The sequence below is a fragment of the Spermophilus citellus genome, assembly GCF_964194105.1.
Source record: "Spermophilus citellus genome assembly, chromosome: 1".
NCBI classification, from domain to species: domain Eukaryota; kingdom Metazoa; phylum Chordata; class Mammalia; order Rodentia; family Sciuridae; genus Spermophilus; species Spermophilus citellus.
In genome coordinates, this window is record NC_138182.1 from 245417210 (window position 1) to 245437367 (window position 20158).

The window sequence follows — 20158 nt, forward strand, 5'->3', positions numbered from 1 at the left end:
TCAAGTCATTGCACCTGTAGGTAGAAAGGTGGACCTCCTTGTACTGAGTACACAGTACCTAGATAATAATAATTTGAGGTGCATGGCTTTATTGATCAGAAATGCATTCAGCTATGTGGTGATTAATAGAGTAAAGAGTAACTGAAACAGCAAGAAGTGAGGAGTTAGGCTGAGTATGGTGATGTAACCCATCATCCTAGCTACTCAGGAGGAAGTTGGAGGCAGGAAAAACATGAATTGGAGGCCAGCCTGGACAATTTGTTCAAAATGAACAATGGCCTAGGAGGTCTGAGGCCCTGGGTTCAATCTCCAGTACCCCCCCACACACACACACTGAGAAATTAATTAACTGCCTTTGATTCAGGGGGCTCCAAGTCATCAGAGCCAGTGACTATGAGACACTCTGAGCCCTTCCTTTCATGCTTGTGCATAAGCCATTCTCTTTACTTTTCCTTCTTGATGTTACAAAATGACTACAAAGGCTCCAGACATCAAGACTGTGTTCAAGGCAGTTAAAAGACAGAAAAGGACAGTGTTTGCATTCTCATGTTCCATATTTATTAGGCAAAGTACAAGCCCCCAGGAGACCTCTACAGCAGACACATGGTCACCTCTAGATAAAAAGGAGGCTGGCACCATGAGTAAATCAATCACTTAAGGGATTAGCAGCTCCTTCCCCCATAATAAAACAAGCAAAACAACAATAACCAACCAACAAACAAACAAACAAACAAAACCCCAAACCAATCAAACAAACAAAAATTTTAGAACCAGGGTTCTCTTAACAAAGATGAAGGGACCAGATCCAGCAGTGGCACTTCACCTTGCAACAGTGTCCTTCCCTTTGACTATCTTGATTTTCTGGTTGATCCTAGAGTTGACACAAGTAGGTGCCCAAGAAACAATTTGCTATCATTTGTGAGGGATCAGAAATGGCCATTGTGCAGCACACTCAGGCTCCCACAGCCATCTAACCACACGAGTAGTCTCCGTGCAGGGTCCCTCCAGCCTGCTGAGACCTCGCACAATCCTGAGCCTCAGGAACTACTCTGCCCACCCAGGAATAGGATCCAGCTTAAGGAGTAGCAAATCAGCTCCATCCAGGGTACACCAAGAGAAAGAGGGAAATCTCTCTGAGAGCACCAGCTCCCAAATATTCAGAAGATGTGATGATCTCTGCCAATCCAACCACTAGTCTTTAGTGAGCACCTACTTGTGGAGCACAATTCCTTGATATTTCCATATCAAGTTCAAAACAAAGAGCAATTTTTACCATGCTCCAAACAGTTGTCTATACAGGTGCATCCGGAGCAGCAATGATCCTTTGAAAATGGTAAAATACTGGTAAGCGTCTCAGAATTCAAACGTGCTTTATTTTTCCTATAGGTACTTTCATTTTTTTTTAAATAAAACTCAGGGCCTGTGGGGTGGGGGGACAAGCCTAGAGGTGTTTGCAGCCTTCTAACTTGCAGCGCTAATAGTTTCTCCAGACAATGGGACTTCCTACCCTGAAGAGACAGGGAAGGGGACACTCGGGCTCCTTTCCAGGGTGGCCCCATGCCTGCCCTTCTGTGCAGAGGAAGTCACAGATGAGGCTGAGAAAAGAAAAGAGAGACTTGAACTTGAGAAGGAACAAGAGGCCTCATCTGACCCAGAAATCATAAAGGAACAGCAGGAAAGGCCGAAGAGTCACAAGACCTATAATGCACGGGAATGTTTCCGTCACTGTCTGCCAGGGTTACATTTCTGAATCATTTCTTAACACTTGGCCAAGAGGCTTGGATGTTTAAAACTCCTTTTGTGGCTGGGGAATTGGAAGTGTTCCATCTGTGAACAGCAATGGATTTTAACCTTTTTATACTATCATGGCTTTCATTTAGAATATTTGAAGTTTGGTAGCCATGCTCTAACCAAGCAGATTTCCAGAGGGACAGACTTTAATTCCTTAAGACTTGGAATCCTTTAATGTGAAGGAGGTAAGTGATTAACCTACATATTTTCTGATGCTGTCCTGTGAATGATGATGAGTTAAACAATATTTACTGAATGCTACCTTTGTAACTGTGCTTGGCCCCATGGAGGATACAATGGAAGGGTATGAGAGGTCGTGAGTCACCCACTTCATTGAATAGATTATAATCTTGTGCTTTTTTAGATATATTTAAGATAGATTACATACATGAAGATTAAGCATTTGATGGATACCATGCATCTATGAGATGCAGATGCAGATCTATATAGATGTGCAGGTGTCCTGGGGTACCATGACAAATACTTACCACAAACTATGGCAGCTTGAGGTATCAGGAGGGCCACACTCCCTCTGAAGGCTGCAGGCAATGGTCCTTCCTTGTCTCTGGGTAGTTTGCGGCAATCCTTGGTGTCCCCTGCTTTATAGTTGCATCATTCCAACATGTGTCTTCATCATTATCTAGTACTCTTTCTCCTTATGTGTCTGTGTCCAAATTTCCCTCTTCTTTTAAGGTCACCTGTCATTGATGAGGGGCCACCCTAATCCAGAATGACTGCATCTTAAGTTTATTATATCAGCAAAATCCTGTTTCTAAATAATGTCACATTCACAGATACTGAGGGTTAGGAATCAAACATGTGCTTGGAAGGAAATAATTCAACCAAGTACTTTGTTCATGTTATATAAAAGACTATTAAAGTTTTAATACATAACTTTAGTTCTTTGGCACTCCTCTTGTAGATAGTGGAATCTTGTCCCTCTCTCCTTTGAATCTGGATGTGCTTGTAACTGATTTCATGAATATGGCAGAAGTGGTGTTATATAATTTCCGGTTAATAAATGGCCACACCATGTCTTCTTGTTCACGGAAAACCCTCTCTTAGAGTCTTGATTTACCATAAAGAAGTCCAACCACCCTGAGGCCACCATATTGTGAGGAAGCCCAAGTCACATGAAGAAGCCACATACAGGCACTCCAGGCAACAATTCCAACAGTGCTCAGAATTCCAATGAGCCCAACCTATATGCCAGTTATATGTATGAAGAAAGAAGCCTCCTGATGTTTCCAGATCCTAGACATTCTAGTCATCCCCAGCCATTTGAGTTTTCACAGTAGTGGCCCCAGACTTCATAGAGCCATGGTAAACCATGCCCTTGTCCCATATCTAAATTTTTCACCCACAGAATTCATATGATAAAAATAAAATGATTGCTACTTTATTTCTTTGTTTTGGGCTTGTTTTGTATAGCAATAGAAAACAGATCAAAGGTTTATAAAACATCATGAATAGTACAGTCACATTTTTTTTAAAGCATGAATGTATATGAATGCACAGGAAAAGTCTAGAAGGATTGACCCCAAATGGAAGTTATAAGGTCCTTGCTTAGCATCTAGATGGCCATCTTAAGTGACAGCCACCATTTTAAGGAAAAAGTTTCACTTTCCAGCCCAAGGGCATTTCTGAGAAAGACTCACCACTCTCTCATACCAACATCCCTAACTGCCTGCATTAGAACCCGCCCTAGGACCTGCTAGGCTCTGATTCCAGAGCCTGCCCTAAAAAAATATCCTGGACCCAAGCCAGTTCCCCACTCTCTGCTATAGAGAGATGGCCTTTATTTGTCAGCTCTGACAAATGAATTCTCCTATGTATCTCTTCCTGGTTTCCATCTTTCATGTCTCGGTTACCCGTCTCTTATTTGCTTTCCCTTAAGAAGTGAAGTGAGATTAACCATCTTCTTTATGCCTTTATGTATTCTTTAATTCTTTACAGTGAGTTCATATCACTGAAATAATTAGGACAAAAAGAAAGTCATTTCCATTGAAAATGTCCCACTGAATATGGTGGTGTGCTTTTAGCCACAAGCAATGAAGGACTCCTAATAATGGTTAAGGTCTCTCTGTGCTAGAATCATAATCAACAAAAATAATTTTGCAACCAAAGTGTTTTTTTAAGCTAAACAAACCCTCCTCAGAGGGCTGAGTCTGGTCTCTTCAAGACTGGGTCCAACAAAGTAGAAATTACTTACAAGGAGATTCCAGTACTTTCTTGGACCTAGAGGTCAAGAAACCACTCCCTCCTTTGGAAGTGAGAACAACATTGGTTGTACAGCAGCTGAGGGAAGGGAGAAGGTAGACAGGACAATGTTTTAGTCAGCTTTTTCATTGCTGGAATCAAAAGACCCAACAAGAACAATGTAGAGGAGAAAAAGTTTATTTGGGTCTCATGGCTTCAGAAGTCTCATTCCTAGATGTCTGACTCCATTGCTCAGGGGCCCAAGGTAAGGCAGGACATCAAGGTAGAAGAGTGTGCAAGAGGAAAGCCACTCGGGACATGGAACCAGAAAGCAGAGTGAGACACCTCTCTTTTCACCAAGGACAAAATATATACCCCAAAGGCAGGCCTCGATGACCCACCTCCTCTAGCCACAACCTACCTGCCCATAGTTACCAACCAGTTAATTTTTATCAGGGGATTAATGTATTGATTAGGTTAAAAACTCTCATAATCCAATCATTTCACCTCTAAACCTTCATGTGCTGTATACATTTGGGGAGGACACCTCATCTCTAAACCATATAGACAATGAGAGAGGAGGGGTGTCTTCTGAGGGCCTAGAAGATAGAGGCCTGGGTACAGTGTCCTCTTTCCACTGGCAAGAGTGGGACCAATTTCACTTCCTCATTTGGCAAAGGAGTGCTCTCCTGCACCATGGAATTGGGCATGTATGCTGCCAACATTTTTTTCTACCATTGCTAGCCATGTTCCTGACATAAAATGTGTCACCAGAGCACATCCTTTTCCTTGGGAGACATAGTATTCAAAGGTTAACAACACGTCCTGCCAAGAGAACAGGCACAAATCTCAGCACGACAAGGAGTCCTTGGCCTCTTGAATGGTCACACTTTAGGAACCCAGGGAAAACAGGAGGAAGCAAAAAGGATACAGTTGAAGAGAACAGACCTTGTGACTTTCACAGAAGAATGTGTCTAAATGGAGCCAAGGGCGAGTTGAGCTTCACACACGTGGTTTCTACGGAAACTTTAAAAGGAAACAGAGAGCATCAATGAGCAAGGCACTCATGAAACGGAGTAGAAGGTCCCAAACCCTGGGACCAACACTTCCCCTTCCAGCAGAAGCTTTCCATTTCTACAGAACATTTCAAACCAGGGACCCCAGGCACAGCAGGCACCCAGAGAGGTGGAGGAAGTCCCCAGAGACCAGGCAAGCAGTGGATGCCTTGTGCTCTGAGCGATGCTGGGCCAAGGTGAGGTCATTTCTGAACATCCTCCAGGGCACCATCACCCCATTTACATCCCATAGCCACGTCTGCTAAGCCTGTCACCTTGCCTGTGCCTATGTGTCCCTCGGCAGATACTCTGGCTGCTTACAGTTAACTACTTGTGCAGATCTGGTTTTATAAAGTGAGTAAGACATGCTGTTCTTTCCAGTGTGCTCCTTTTGTTCTCCCCATCACAAAACAAATTCAGGGCCCAGGCCCCAAACCTCCCAACGTCAAGATTTCTGCAATACCCTTGCCTGGTTCAGGTTCCTTCCGATGGGTGGTCACTGTGTACTCAGCTCTGTGGGGATTCCTTGCATTCCCTCCCTCACCCACCTTTCCTGGGCCAGAGAAATCTCACTCTAACACATAACTTCCTGATCTTTGTGCTCACACAGGATTCCTGAGGTTCATGGCACACTGGCCACTCCCTCCCCTGCACAAACATGCCCATACACACTCAGCTCCAAAGGACTATATTTAACCTTAAGGGTAAAGTTATCTTTGCTCTCCAGCTAGTAAAAAAGGATTATAATAGCACAGATTTGACAAATCTAAAGAAAGAATGGGGGGGTTGCAGATTGCCTCCTCATATCCTAGAAAAGATGAGAAGAGAAGCCAAGTTTGGCTAAGTATGTGCAAGTGTGGACAAAGACGTAAGGCCTCACCAATAAACTTCAGTGGCTTCTGGGGCCATATGGTCCAATGGAAAAACCTCCCTGAAGTGGAGATGGGTAGCATAAATGGCCTTAGAATTATTACTAATTCTGGAGCAAGACCAGCTATGGGGAAGAAATCTAGCTGTCTACCAACACCAGTTTCTCCCTTGTTCCACAGTGATGGGCCCCTAGCTGGGGGACTCGGTCAGTGAAGCCTCTGTTTCCAGGCATCCCTATAGCTAGGTGAAGCTATGTGCCTTGGTTCTCAACACAAGTCTAGAGGAAATGTCCCAATTTCAGCCTAGCCCCTAAAACCATACATATACACACTACAAAGTTTCCCCTCCCCAGGAACCTGGGACTGGACTTCAACCTCCAAATGAAGACAATATCCTATGAAAGAGGTGGAAGGAAGTTTGAGTTCCTGAGTGACCATTTGGAAAAAAGAAGCCCGTCAACCTGTCCTGGACCACTACATCAAACAGAAATTAACTTCTCTATGAAGTCACATATTGTAAGATCTCTTTGGGAGGGGGGACTAAGCTTCTGTGACAGAACCTAATGTTTCCGGCATCCAATTTGCTCCTTCCACTTGTCTTTACAAGCTGAAGCAGAAGTGGCCACAGAGATGTCCTGCACTAGCTAGTGCTGAGTGGTCGGTTCATCATCTCTTCTACTCCACAGGGCATCTTATAAGCTAATTTTAGTTCTCTACCTTTACTGGTGAGAGAATCAGTAAATGGAGCCAAGGGCTTTACACACATAGTTTCCACAGAAACTTTAAAAGCAAACAGAGCACCAGTGGGCAAGGCACTCATGAAATGGAGTAGAAGTTCCCATTCCTACGGGGCCAAGGTAGGACAGGACATCAAGGTGGAAGAACGTGGAAGAGGAAAGCAGCTCAGGACATGGAACCAGGAAGCAGAGTGAGACACCTCTCCTTTTACCAAGGATAAAATATATACCCCAAAGGCAGGCCCCAATGACCCACCTCCTCCAGCCACACCCTACCTGCCTAAGAGTTACCACCCAGTTAATCCCTATCAGGGGATTAATGTATTAATTAGTTTAAAAACTTCACATAACCCAATCATTTTACCTTTAAACCTTCTTGTGTTGTACACATGAGCTTTGGGGGAGACACTTCACCTCTAAACCATACAGAAAGTGAGAGAGGAGGGGTGTCCTCTAAGGGCCTAAAAGAGGACAGAAAACAGAGACTCATTAATGGTCACTGGTCAATTTTTATAATAAAAGTATGGATCATTTGACAAGTAAAATCTCAAACAGACTTCGATTGCATAAAATTAAAAGTACAAAGTCACCCATCACCCTGCCCAACCCCAACTTTATCACTCCAGGCCCCTTTTTAAAGAGATGCACAAATTTTATATACACAGGATGGTATATACGTTCTAAAAAGCAGACTACAGAACAATGTTATAGACATTCACGCTTATAAACATGAAGAAAAAAAAAAAGAAAGAAACTGGTGTGGTGGTGCACATCTATAATCCTAGCTACTTGGGAGGCTACAATGGGAGAATCCCAAGTTCAAGTCCAGCCTGAGCAACTTAGCCAGACTTTGTCTCAAAATAAAAAACAGAAAAAGGGCTGAGAAATATATCTCAGTGGTAAAGTGCTTGCCTAGCATGTGTGAGACCCAGCATAGTAAAAAAAAAAAAAAAAAAAAAAAAAAAAAAAAAAAATTAAAAAATTTCTAGTATTCTAATTTTTCTATGTAACATTTTAATCATTAAACGCTTTGAAAATATAAAGAATTTTAAAATAAACATTTATGATTACCTTTGTTCTAGCAATTCCACTTTTAGCAAGTTAACCTATAAAAAATACTCATGCATATGTGGAAAGGTTATTATCAGTAATATGTTGCAAATACTTTTTCCAAGTTTCTCATTTCTTTTCAGTGGTCTTTCTATATATCAAATTTTAATTTTTAGACATTCAATGCAATCACACATTTTTCTTTTGTGAGTTCTTTGATCATTTTTTTGTGGTTAGAAAGACATTTTCTTTTCTTTTTTGCACAAAAGTATAAAAGATTATAATCTTTTCCCAGAATTATAAATGCATTCTAGCAAGTTTTTCTCTTAAGAGTTCATGGTTTTATGTTTTGTAAACAAACCTGATCTATAAGGACTTACTATTTTCTTATAGAATTCTAATTTGTTTTACTTTTCAACAGGAAACTAACTGGCTCACATTTATTTCTATCTTTTCTGCAAAGATTGAAAGATTTTTCTTTTGCTTCTCTTGTGCTTCTGCACAAATTAAGTTCCTTTCTGGACTCCAATCCTGCTCCATTGGTCTTTTTGGTACAACCCCTGATCATACTATTTTAATAAGTATAAATTATAACATGACTTAACACTTGAAAGGCAAAAGACATTTGGTAATTTTCTTTTCTAAAATATCACATTTGAATTATATAAAACTTAGCATCGTTTCTGTAATTTCCTACAAAAATTTCCACAGTATTTTTATTTTTTGTCTTAAATTTAGAGATGAGGGAAGATTTATATATTTTTAAATGTTATAAATTCAATATTCTTATATTCCATATCTTGTTTTATATGTTTAATGTTTCTTGTTTAATTTATTCCCAAGGGATCAATTTTCACTACTGTTGTGAATTATGTTTTTCCCCACTTAATGTTTTATAACTGTTTATTGTTTGAATATAAGAAAGTTGGTTGAATTTCTTCATCATTGGGTAGTTTATTTTATTTTCCAATCAACTATAATCTTCCGGGATACAATGGGAGAATACTACAAATCCAGAAAGTGATTATTAGATGTGGTAACAGTGAAATTCTTTATGAAAATATTAATTCATAGTAGTGAAATCTGTTTTATTTTGCAGCTTTATTTTCCACTAAGTTTTTCTCAGCTAGAAACAGCTAGTTTTATTATAGAGCACAATGTCCATCTTCATAGCATAAATATAATATTAGTCTCTAGTGATGGAGTCATGTATATATCTTCTAAGGCTGAAGTTGTTTCAATATACCTTTGCACATTGAAACGTTGATGCTACAAAAAGTAGCATCCCAGGGCTGGAATGTAAAGTCCCAAAGCATTCATGCTTTTAAGAAAAATCTGAGAAAGTCTATATATATGGTCTATCATTAACAAAATAAAATAAATCATAATTCATTGTGGCCATTTTATAATATGCAGAAATTCTAGATGAGAGATGATATATTTATTTTTTATATATCAATCATATTTTAAAAGCCTAAAAGGGATAGCAAAATAATGTGTTTAATATATTACCATTTGTGTACAAAGGAGGGACACATCCACATGTGTGTCTATATGCACAGATTATCTCCACTGTGATATCTAGAACCTGGCAGTAATGGTAATGTCCTGGGAGACCTTGAAGGAGACAGGTAAGTAGGAGACTTTTCACTATGTACTCTTTTGTATTCTGAATTTTCTATCACATGCAGATATGGGGTTAATAATCTTCTAGGTCAAAAAAATATTGAGAATCAGTAACATCCAATGTTACCAATGATGTGGTATGAATGGAATGGGAATTTTTAAATTTTTCAAATGGGATATAAATTGGTACAATTACATTTGGCATGTCAGAGCCTTAAAAAACATTCTGGCCTGGTACAGTGGTACACACTTGTAATCCCAGCAATTTGGGAGACTGAAGCAAGAGAATTGCAAGCTCAAAGCCAGCCTCAACAACTTATCAAGACCCTGTTTCAAAATTTATTTATTGATTGATTGATTGATTGATTGATTGATTATTTAAAGCATTACATAGCTCATGATATATCATCTTTCATACATTTGACTCAAATTGTGTTTTGAACTCCCATTTTCACCCCAAATACAGATTGCAGAATCACATCTGTTACATATTCACATTTTTACATAATGCCATATTAGTGACTGTTGTATTCTGCTACCTTTCCTATCCCCTACTATCCCCCCTCCCCTCCCCTCCCATCTTCCCTCTCTACCTCCCCTGCTGTTGTTCAATTCTCTCCCTTTTTTTCCCTCCCCCTTGCCCCTCATGACCTCTTATAATTTTATGTATCATTGAAGGTCTCCTACTATTTCCATGTGCTTTCCCTTCTCTCTCCGTTTCTCTCCCCCCATTCGTCTTTGTTTACTGTAGTCTTTTCCTCATGCTCTTCCTTCCTGTTCTGTTCTTAGTTGTTCTCTTTATATCAAAGCAGACATTTGGCATTTGTTTTTTAGGGCTTGGCTAGCTTCGCTTAGCATAATCTGCTCTAATGCCATCCATTTCCCTGGTGGCTCCAGTGGCGCAATCGGTTAGCGCGCGGTACTTATATGTCAAAATTTAAAAAATAAAAAGGGCTGGGAATGCGGCTGAGTAGTTAAGCACCCTTGTATTCAATCCCCAGTACTGAAAAGAAAAACTATCCTGATCTGCACCTCTGGCTGTTTCTGCAGGATGACTCCTAAAAGCAGAATTATTGTGTGAGGTTTGCAGAGTAATAGTCTCCCAAATAGTCCCCCAGTCCTAATCCCTAGAGCCTGATATCATTTTATGTTACATGGCAAGGAAAAATTAGGCTGCAAGGAATGGTGGTGGCTAATGAGGTGACATTGAGGTGGGGAGATTGTCCTGGGATATCCAAATAGAGCCAACATAATTGCCAGGGTTCTTACAGGTAGAAGAAGAGGCAGGAGCGTCAAGATCAGAGTAATGCAGAGGACTCAACCAACCATTGCTGGCTTTGGAGATGGAAAGCAGCCTTAGTAAGTCCAGCAACATGGGCAGCCTCAAGAAGCTGGAAAGGCAAGGAAATTCATGTTCTCCCAGGCCCGCAGCATGAATGCAGTCCTACCAACTTCTTGATTTTAGCCCTGTGAGAGCCATTAGTAGACTTCTATTCTCCTAAACAGTAAGGTAATAAATTAATGCAGCTTTAAGCCACCAAGGAGGTAGTAATCTGTTACAGCAATAATTGAAAACTAATACACTGTATTAAAGAAGTGTTATCTATTCACATAAAGAATGCTAAGTGTCTAACAATAAGGGAATGAAAAATAAGTGATGCTATATGTATGTGAAGAAATATACAGTTAACACTTGATTTTAGAATTTGTAAAATGTCAAGAAAATATGTTGTAAAGAGCAGTTTATAATCTAGTATCTGTTTTTAATTTTATATATATATATAATAATTATTTCAAATTTTATATATATATAAATAAAATTCCAGTCAGGGTTCTGCTGCAGAAATGAGGAACCAGGGAAATATAAGAATTAAATCCATGTAATATCATGAGAAAACTATAAGGGTGGGCTTTCAAGGGGCTGCCAGGTCATAGCTACCTCTGTCTGGATGAAAAAGGGGAATGTCAGGTGGAGTCACTAGCCTGAGTCCATGCACTAAAAAGGCAGTGGAAATGAGATGGGCCCTTTTATTCCCATGCCCTTTCTCACAGCCATTATACTCACTTGCATGGAATAAAGAATATTTAAATCTAACAACCACATTTATCTCCCTCCATATTTGAAATATAATTAGAAGAAACTCCAGAAACAAACATCAAACAATCTACCACCCTGAAAGCAAAGCCTGGAGTTAGACTAACTGGATTTAAATCCATCTCCACCTCTGGCAAGTCACCTTGCTCTGGGTGCCTGAGCACCTTCCCAGTAACAGGGAATAATATTAGTGCCTACCCCAAGGGCTGCCTAAGGATGGAGAAGATGGAGGCCAGGCACTTAGGAGGGAGTCTCATAGGGCAAACAGCTCAATTACAGTAGCAATTGGTTTCATAATACTTTCTTATACTTATCAAGTATTATTTATCACATATTAATTTTCTATCACAAAAACAAAAACTTCATTTTAGAACACTCCAGCTGGATGTTAACCTTTCCCCAAAAATAAAATCATCATAGTTGGATGAAAAAAATATTCAAGTGTCAAGACTCATTGCCTTGAAGCAGATTTTATCAGTTATATATATACTTCCTGTTGATAAGAGAAATAATAAAGACACACAAGGTTTATTTAGAAGTGGAAAGTTCAAAGGTCCTGAGTATTTTTACTCTCAAGCCCAATAATTTTATATAAGCACCATCACCCTCAATTTGTTGCATAAAAATCACCCTATTTTTGTTGACAACAAATGTGTAAAATAGCACCCAAAAAGTTTTAGAGGGCAAAAGGGAGAATTTTTGATAATAAGAGGGGTGTAAGAGAGGATCAGTTCTCAGTCAATCTTGATTTATAGGTTGATACTTTTAAATATGGACATTTATTACTGATTCAATGCAAATGTCTCACCCTGTTGGTGATGGATACCCAATTTCCAGCCTAGAGCCCTCATGAGCAGGATCTGGTGTCCTTATCTTTCCTGCTGGGCTGGAGATACCCAAAGGAACCTGCTTGGTGTTGCTGGGGCACTTTCACACACAAGATGTGGTGCCACCGCCTCCCTTTAGGACAGGCAGCTTTGGCTTCTGTTGATACGAGAATTCCAATCCAGTGCTCTCTTCTTTGTCCAATACTACATATGGCATCTACTCCCAAGTGACACAGAGAGTGATCGAGTTTATGGCAACAACCCTTTTAAATCAGTTTTAAAACTATGAGCCGGGTTTTACTTATTCCAGATCTTCAGCAAGTTTGTGGGTTGGACACACATTTACCAGAAAAGGGTAGTCAGTAAGCCCGGACTCTCACTGAATTTCAGCATTATTTTATGACTTGTTCATTTTCTACATCAAACAACTTTTTAGTCCCCAGAGAAAGAAAAACCATCCAAGTACATGACCTCTAAAGGACCTATGTATAAACCTCAATAGGAAGTGATTTTACTTTTATTCACAAATTCCATACACACAAATAAAGGAAGTAAGACCATTAATTTAGTCAGCAGTTAGAGATAAGGACCAGGCAGGAAATGACTTTTTATATGAGGTCATCCAGGGCTGTGTCAGAGGAGACAGGCGGGGCATGTCCCTTGTCTGATTTCTTACAGATCTCTCCCAGCCCTCTGAATGAAAACATGGCATGGCCAGGGGCCAATTTAGTCAACACAAGTCGCTCCAGTGTGTGACTCTGATGTAGATAGCATTCTGATATGGAAGGAAAGAAAGATTGATAAAGGAATGAAGGGAGACAAGACAAGGAAGGAGGAAAGGAGAGAGGAAGAAGGAGAATTCTAGTAATGTAGTAAGATAAACTTCCACTTCAGAAGTTGGTGAATATTCCTAGGAATTTTATATTTATATATAGCTGAACAATCCTGTCCTTGGGTCATTTTTAAAGTGGTCATTTTTACTTTAGAGAATATGTGGAGTGATACTGACAATGTAAATCACTTGGATCTCACTGGGTCCTCTTTAATTATCAGGCCTTAGGACACATGAGAACAGTAAATTGGGCTTAAATCCCAGTTTGTGTGCCTCTGAGAAAGTTACAAGGGTTATAAAGTCCTTTTATCCTGTAAGATATGTCTCCTAATCTGGAGGGCCCAATGTAATCCCAACGGTTCTTCAGATGTAGACAAGAAGGACAAAGGAGTGTGACAGAGTGATTTCATGTGGAAAGGTCTCCATAAGACTTTGCTGGATTTCAAGATGGAAGGGAACCAGTAGCTAAGGAATGAAGGTGTCATCGTGAAGCTACTAAAAGGCAAGAAAATGAATCCTCCCCTACTATCTTCAAAGAGGAACGAAAGCCTACTGACACCCCTGATTTTTAGTTCAATGAAATCTATTTTAGATTACTGACCTCCAGAACTGCAAGATATCAATTTGTGTTAAGTCACTGAGTTTGTGGTAATTTGTTCCAGCAAAAATAGGGAACTAATACAATGACAAAAATGTTCACTGCAGCATGTTTTTAACAAAGAACTTGTAAGAAACTCTATTGGTCCAAATACCTGAGGGGTACTTTATAAACAAAGTACCTGGAGATTGGGTGATCCCATCTGTTTAGTCTGAGGGCCCTGTGGCGAATGGCATCACAAGGACAAGAACAAGTGTGGAAGAGATCACAGTGAGACAGGAAGCCAGAGAGAGATTCAGGAACATGTTTACTTTCATGAGAATGAACTGGAGCCCTTCAAGAACTATCTTAATACCCTCAAAGGGTAGTGCCTCTAGTGACATAACCACCTTCCACAAGGCCTTAGCTCTAGAAGATTCCACCACCTCTCTACAACACCATACTGAGGACCAAGCCATATCCAAACCATAGCAGCCACCTACAAACTTACTATGGGAACCTGATAAAATGGTGTTACCACTATAGATGCTGAAGACTTTAGGCTTTCACTCAAGAGAGAGCTGTTGGTGATGACCTTTCTGCCTGGCTAGCATTTGCCATTCAAGGTAAACCAGGAGGCAGGGAAATGACAGCAAAGAAACCCACTGGGTTAGTAAGTTGTTCTCCTGGTAAATACACAGCACGTATAAAACATCAGTGAAACAGTAGTATTTTTGAGTCACCTGATCTTGATTTCACTTTTGTGATAAATCTATAAATATTCCAGATACTGTACTAAATCCTGGAAAATAGAAAGCAAAAAAGCCAAATGAATGAAGAGGGAAAGACATGGGCAAGGGAAATACACAGTGTAACAGAAGTCAAGGCCAAGGAGAAATGGGGACCATGGCAACAAAGGGACGGACACCTAACCAGACAGGGGGGGAAGGCAGAGCAGGGACAGCTGCCAGTGGGAGGTAATGCCTGAACCCAGTCCCAGAGGAGGAGCAGGATTCAGCCAGACAAAGAAGTTTTGGAAGGCCAAAGAGGCAGAGGAAACAGTCCACAAAAGGCCAGTTGGCAGGAGGTCCAATGTGGGTATCTGGGTGGGGTGGCATCTGAGAAGCCAGGAAACTCTAAAATGCTACATAATGGATTTGTACAGAATTACCTTTGTACGGTTCTCTGGCCCTTACTTTCCCCACCTTTGTAATAGGAGAACCATAAAAACTTTCCGGAGGGGATTAAGGGATCTTCTCAGTCTCGGGGCCAGAAAAGGACACTCAGCTTCAGAAGTCGCTGTCCTGTGTTCCTTCCTGAAGACCATTGCTACTTCCAGAAAGGTCCCTCTGCCCTGGGAGGCTGGGGCCACTTATGGGATTTTTAAGCCCCAAGGCATTGAAGAATGGAAAACATTTTGTGATACATTGTAATCATTCATATTGAACAAATCACTTCTGACACATCGACTGAAAATTCAACATATAATTATGCTATTCAAAGTGGATTACACACTAAGACTATTAATTCATCATTCATTACAGACCATGTGTTCTAGCAATAGAACAGAGAGTTAAATTTATATAATGAATGTTTTCTTCTTTTCATCCCTTCACTGACTCTCTGTGACTCTATAAGACCTCATTTAGAGAAAACCTTAGCGCACCATGTTAAATGAGAGTCTAAACAGTCGGTGGTGCTAGGCCCTATTTATATTAACTTGAATAAAGAAAGTGAAATTGTACATCAGAATCATCTGGGGAGCTTTAAAAACATTTGGAATCTGGGCCCCACCCTCTAGCTACTGGGTCAGTTGGTCTAGAATGGAATTCAGGGATCATAATATTTTTAAAAGCTCTCTAGATGATGCTAGTATAAAGTTAGGGTCCAGAATACTATAACCAAAAGTAGGAGAGACTGAGAAAATAATCCTTTAACATTTACCAGCTCATTTGCAGACATTTTTTTAGAAGACAAACCATGGTAAAAATAGATGAATGAATAGCACAAAAGGTGCTAGGCAAGCCTCACCAAGGACAGTCTTGTTGTAAAGAGAAGTCCTGGCAAGCTGGCAGAGTGCAAGAGCTCAATGGAGGCCCTACCAAAAAGAGCATCCATTCCTATGTTTGAACATTAGGGAGTGGGAAGGAATCCAGAAGAACTGTGAATGTTCCATTGAGATGTGCTGATTCAGTTTGAAAATGTCAAGTGGCAGCCTTCAGACCCGGAATTATGAGATCCCCAGTGTGGATGGCGAGGCAACCACTGGGCTTCAGCCCCTGCTTTGGAGATCCCAGAACTGAACAGAGGCAGCACCTAGGGCCACCAGGTGAACTTAACAGCACTGAGTGGCAAGGTCAGATGTGTGCACCCAGGAACTGACAACCTAGGTAGTTTTCTGTGTCTGACGGCTACTTAGGATATTACATCTGGGGACTTATAAATAAAATAACTCTCTAAGAGCTAACTTATAAAATCAGTGCTTAACAGATCATATCTAAGGAGAATGAAAGTCTTGAGTGAGGCAAAAATACTGCTAAACTACAAAGGAAGAAGTTCATCAAAAGGGGCAGCCGCTGTGGTAGAAGAACAGAATACACAGGAGGGGACTGTCCCTGTGCTTGCCAACTCCTTACTGGGGACACAGTGACCCAGTCAAGGGACTCAACTCAACTGACCTCAGCTCTCACTATGCATGCCACCCTCATGTCCAGAAATGGTCAAAGAGCCTCTGAAATGGTCTTTCTGCTGCTGCCTTTGCCCACCCACTCAGAGCAGCCAAAAGGCTCCTGTCATAAAACAAAGCAGATCATACTCTTCCCTGCTCTCAGCCTCTAGGGACTCCCCCTCTCTCTCTGAAGGAAAGCCCACATCCTCCTTACAGGTCAAATGACCCTCCCTGGTCTCTTCCCCACTCACCTGAGTAGGAGGGCTCAGCTTCACAGCCCACAGGTTGAACCTACTACTGATGTTCTAGAATGTTCTTCCCAAGTTATTCACATGGCTGACTCTCAAATCTTTCTGGTCTTTATTTCAGGTTGGGATCCCTTGCCTGACCACCTCATTTAAAATTATGAATTCCCTCATCCCTCACTATTCAAACTCCCTCCTGTCTTCCCTATTTTATTTTTCCCCACAGCACTGTCAACTGCTAAATATCATCTATCTTATTAATGTATTTATGTCTCCCCATATACATATACTAGATGCAAATTTTCATTTATTGAATGAAGGCAGAAACCCATCAGCCCTGGGGTCCAGGATACATCTACTGTGTTTGGTGGCTTCATCAAGAGGTCGAAACTAAATAACTCAAATATGTAATTGATGAGGATGGTTTGGTAACCCACAGGATTTGTCCTCAGGAGAGAACAGCAGAAGTCTGGTCTTGTTGAAAGTGTGTGTACTGGAGAAGTACAAGAACCAGCATGGTGAGTGATTACTTTCTCATGGCATTTAAGACTTTAGACTTCTAAAGCTTTGATGGTGGCAAGTTCTCTAGTCCTGATCTCTTGGGGGATGCCTAGGCCACCCACTCAGAGGCCAGCCTTCCTCACTGACTTCTGGAGTCCATCTTTCAGTAGCACGTTGGCCCACGGGGATTTGACAGTCAAAAGACAGCCCTTTGCAAATAGCTCAGAAGGGCATGATGTGCAGTAACTTGTCACCAAGCCCAGGCACAAATTTGCATCCTGCAGGCTGGTGCGCAGAGGCAGCACCAGCTGAACAAAGCCGCACTGTGGCTGTTTGCTCCTCCTGTAGCCACCGACCCCGCCATTCTCCTGAAACTAGAACAGAGGTCTGTCTTTGTGAAAGACTGCCCTCATAGGCAGCAACTGCCTGTGCGGGGTGATGCCAACGCGAGGACTCGCATTTCTCCATTTTATTTCTTTTATAAAGTGCAATTTAGTATTATTCACAAACCTGGTGAGTCAGAAAGGTCTTTCTGTCCTTGAAACTATATTTCTGCTGTATTTATTGCTCTGTGCCTGGGTGCTGCTGGGACCACAAGGAAAGCGTAGATAGGGACGGGCCTTGTCCTCAGGAAACACATTACCTCCCAATCATGCCGTGTGTGTGTGTGTGTGTGTGTGTGTGTGTGTCTGCCTTGTGTTCTCAAGTGAGCTGGAAAGTGCCTAAGAACACAAGCTGTGGAATCAGGTGACTGCACTGGAATTCCGGCTCCATCTCTTTCTGGCTATGTGATAAGCCTCAGTTTCCTGTTTACAAAATGGCTTAGTAGCGGAGTTCTATAGATGAAGCAATGGGATTAATGGCAGGAAACAGAATTATACCCATAATAAATACTCCATGTATAAGTGGTTAGAAAAAGAAATCGATATTAGCTCTGGATCTATAGGCAATAAGTTACTAAATGCCATCATGAAAGTGACAGGAGTACAAAGAAGGGACAAGACACTGGGAAGAGAGAATTATGAGAGGCTTCCCAGGTCAGGGAGAAAGAGAAACATTTTGATTCAGAAGACATAAGAATAACTGGCATCATACAAAATAAGAGAGCATGTTCTGGTCACACTTGCCTTCACTGCCTACTTTACACATTCTCTTAAGTCACTTCTAATACCGTTGAGCTTCGACAAGGGGTGAATGGAGTGAAGACTGGTCTGGTTACTGTTTTGAGCCCACTGTTTTTGTGGCTTGTACAATTTACTTCCAGGTCTCAGAGCAGCTGGTGTAGAGCTGTAGTTTCACCCACCTTTAGATATCCTTTTTTATTTTGTTAGTCCCTCTGTCAATTTCAAATTTTATCTTTAACTACTTTTTAAAGTAGCAAATACATTTCATCATTCAAATACAGAAGCTATAATACATATTGAAAAGTCTCCCTCCCACCCTGGCCCCCCGTTTCCAGCCCCAGAAGCAAACAGTATTACATTGTGACCAATTTTTCTTGGCATTTACCTTCATAAGTAATCTACAATAAGCAAACAATTTGTTTTGTTCAAAGTGTAGCATATGAAATATTGCTTTGCTTTTTTAAATTTAATTTTTTCTTGGGAAATTCTTGTTGATATTGAATTTTTCTCTTTTTAAATGAGTGATACTATAGTTTTAAATTGTTTAGATGACTATGAAATTTGTCATGAGAACACCTGTCAGACTTAAATAACTTAAAGGGAAATTTCCTTCCTATAGACTTTAGAATTAGAACATTAAAAAGCAAACATTTGGATTGATGGTGTGACTCAGTGAGTAGAGTGTATGCCTAGTAATTGTGAGGCCCTGGGTCTGATCCCCACCACCATACACACACACACACAGAGAAAGCACAATTTGTCACAAAAGCCCCTTTCCTTTGGAATTATAGGGTTTACTCTCCTCAAAGGCACTGTGGTTCTCACAAAGAACACATCGACTCCCAGACTTGACAATCCCACACAGTTAAACCTTACACTGAATATGTCATTGGCACCTTGCTTCTCCAGTTGGCTTACAAGAGAATTCACAGGCAATTAAAAAAAAAAAAAAGATTGAAAATAGATTCTGACACCAACAGATACATTGAAGCAGTATCAGTTTTAAATGGAACCTAGTTTGCTACATTTTAAACTGCACTTTATTCTTTTAGATTTTTCTTTCCAAGAGAAGTATTTTCAAAAACAAAACTATAGGGCTGAGGTTGTGGCTCAGTAGAGCACTTGCCTAGCATACGTGAGGCACTGGGTTTGATCCCCAGCACCACATAAAAAAAACTAAATAAACAAAATAAAGCTATAAAAAGAAAAACAACAACAAAACAAAGCAAAACAAAACCCCTACATTTTCTACAATGTTTAGGTTGAACGAAATGGAATCCACAAACTGATTGAACCTGGACTACACTAATATTTATTCCATTCAAGGCATGGCTGCTCCAAAAGCCACTCAGAGGCAGTAAAATCAACTTCCCAGAGCAAACGCATGGAGCATTTCAAAGTGCCTGTGTGTGGCATGAGGTCAGAGTTGAACGACCAAACACTGAGCAGGCTTCCCTGCTTTGTCTTAGGTCTCAATATTGCAAACATTTAATATTTCTGAACATGAATTTTAACATTTAAGTTGTGAAAGAATAATTCAATAAAACTATTATTAACCTGGTGAATCAAAACAGAATGCTGAGCTGTCTTCAAATATTCCTGGTTAAAGCTATGGGCTGGCACTTAGCTCTTGAAGACCAAGGGGAGGTATCTGAAAAGGATTGTCTCTGGAGAGCTGAGCCCATCCCTACCCCATCAGGAGGAGCTTGGTGAGTCTGAGAAGCAGAGGAGAATTTGTCTACTGTGCAGGAGTCTGTGCTAGGATTCTAGAGAAAGGAGCCTGGAATGAGGTTTGGTCTCATGGCCTGGAAAGCAGGCGGGAGTCTGGGCTGAAGCAGAAACCCCTGCTTGACAGGGACCCAAGTGTGGATTCCTTTATTTTCCATGCCAAAGCTGACATAATATACATAATATTCTTATTTAAATCCTTTGTCTGATCCCTTCTCACATAATCGCAGAGAT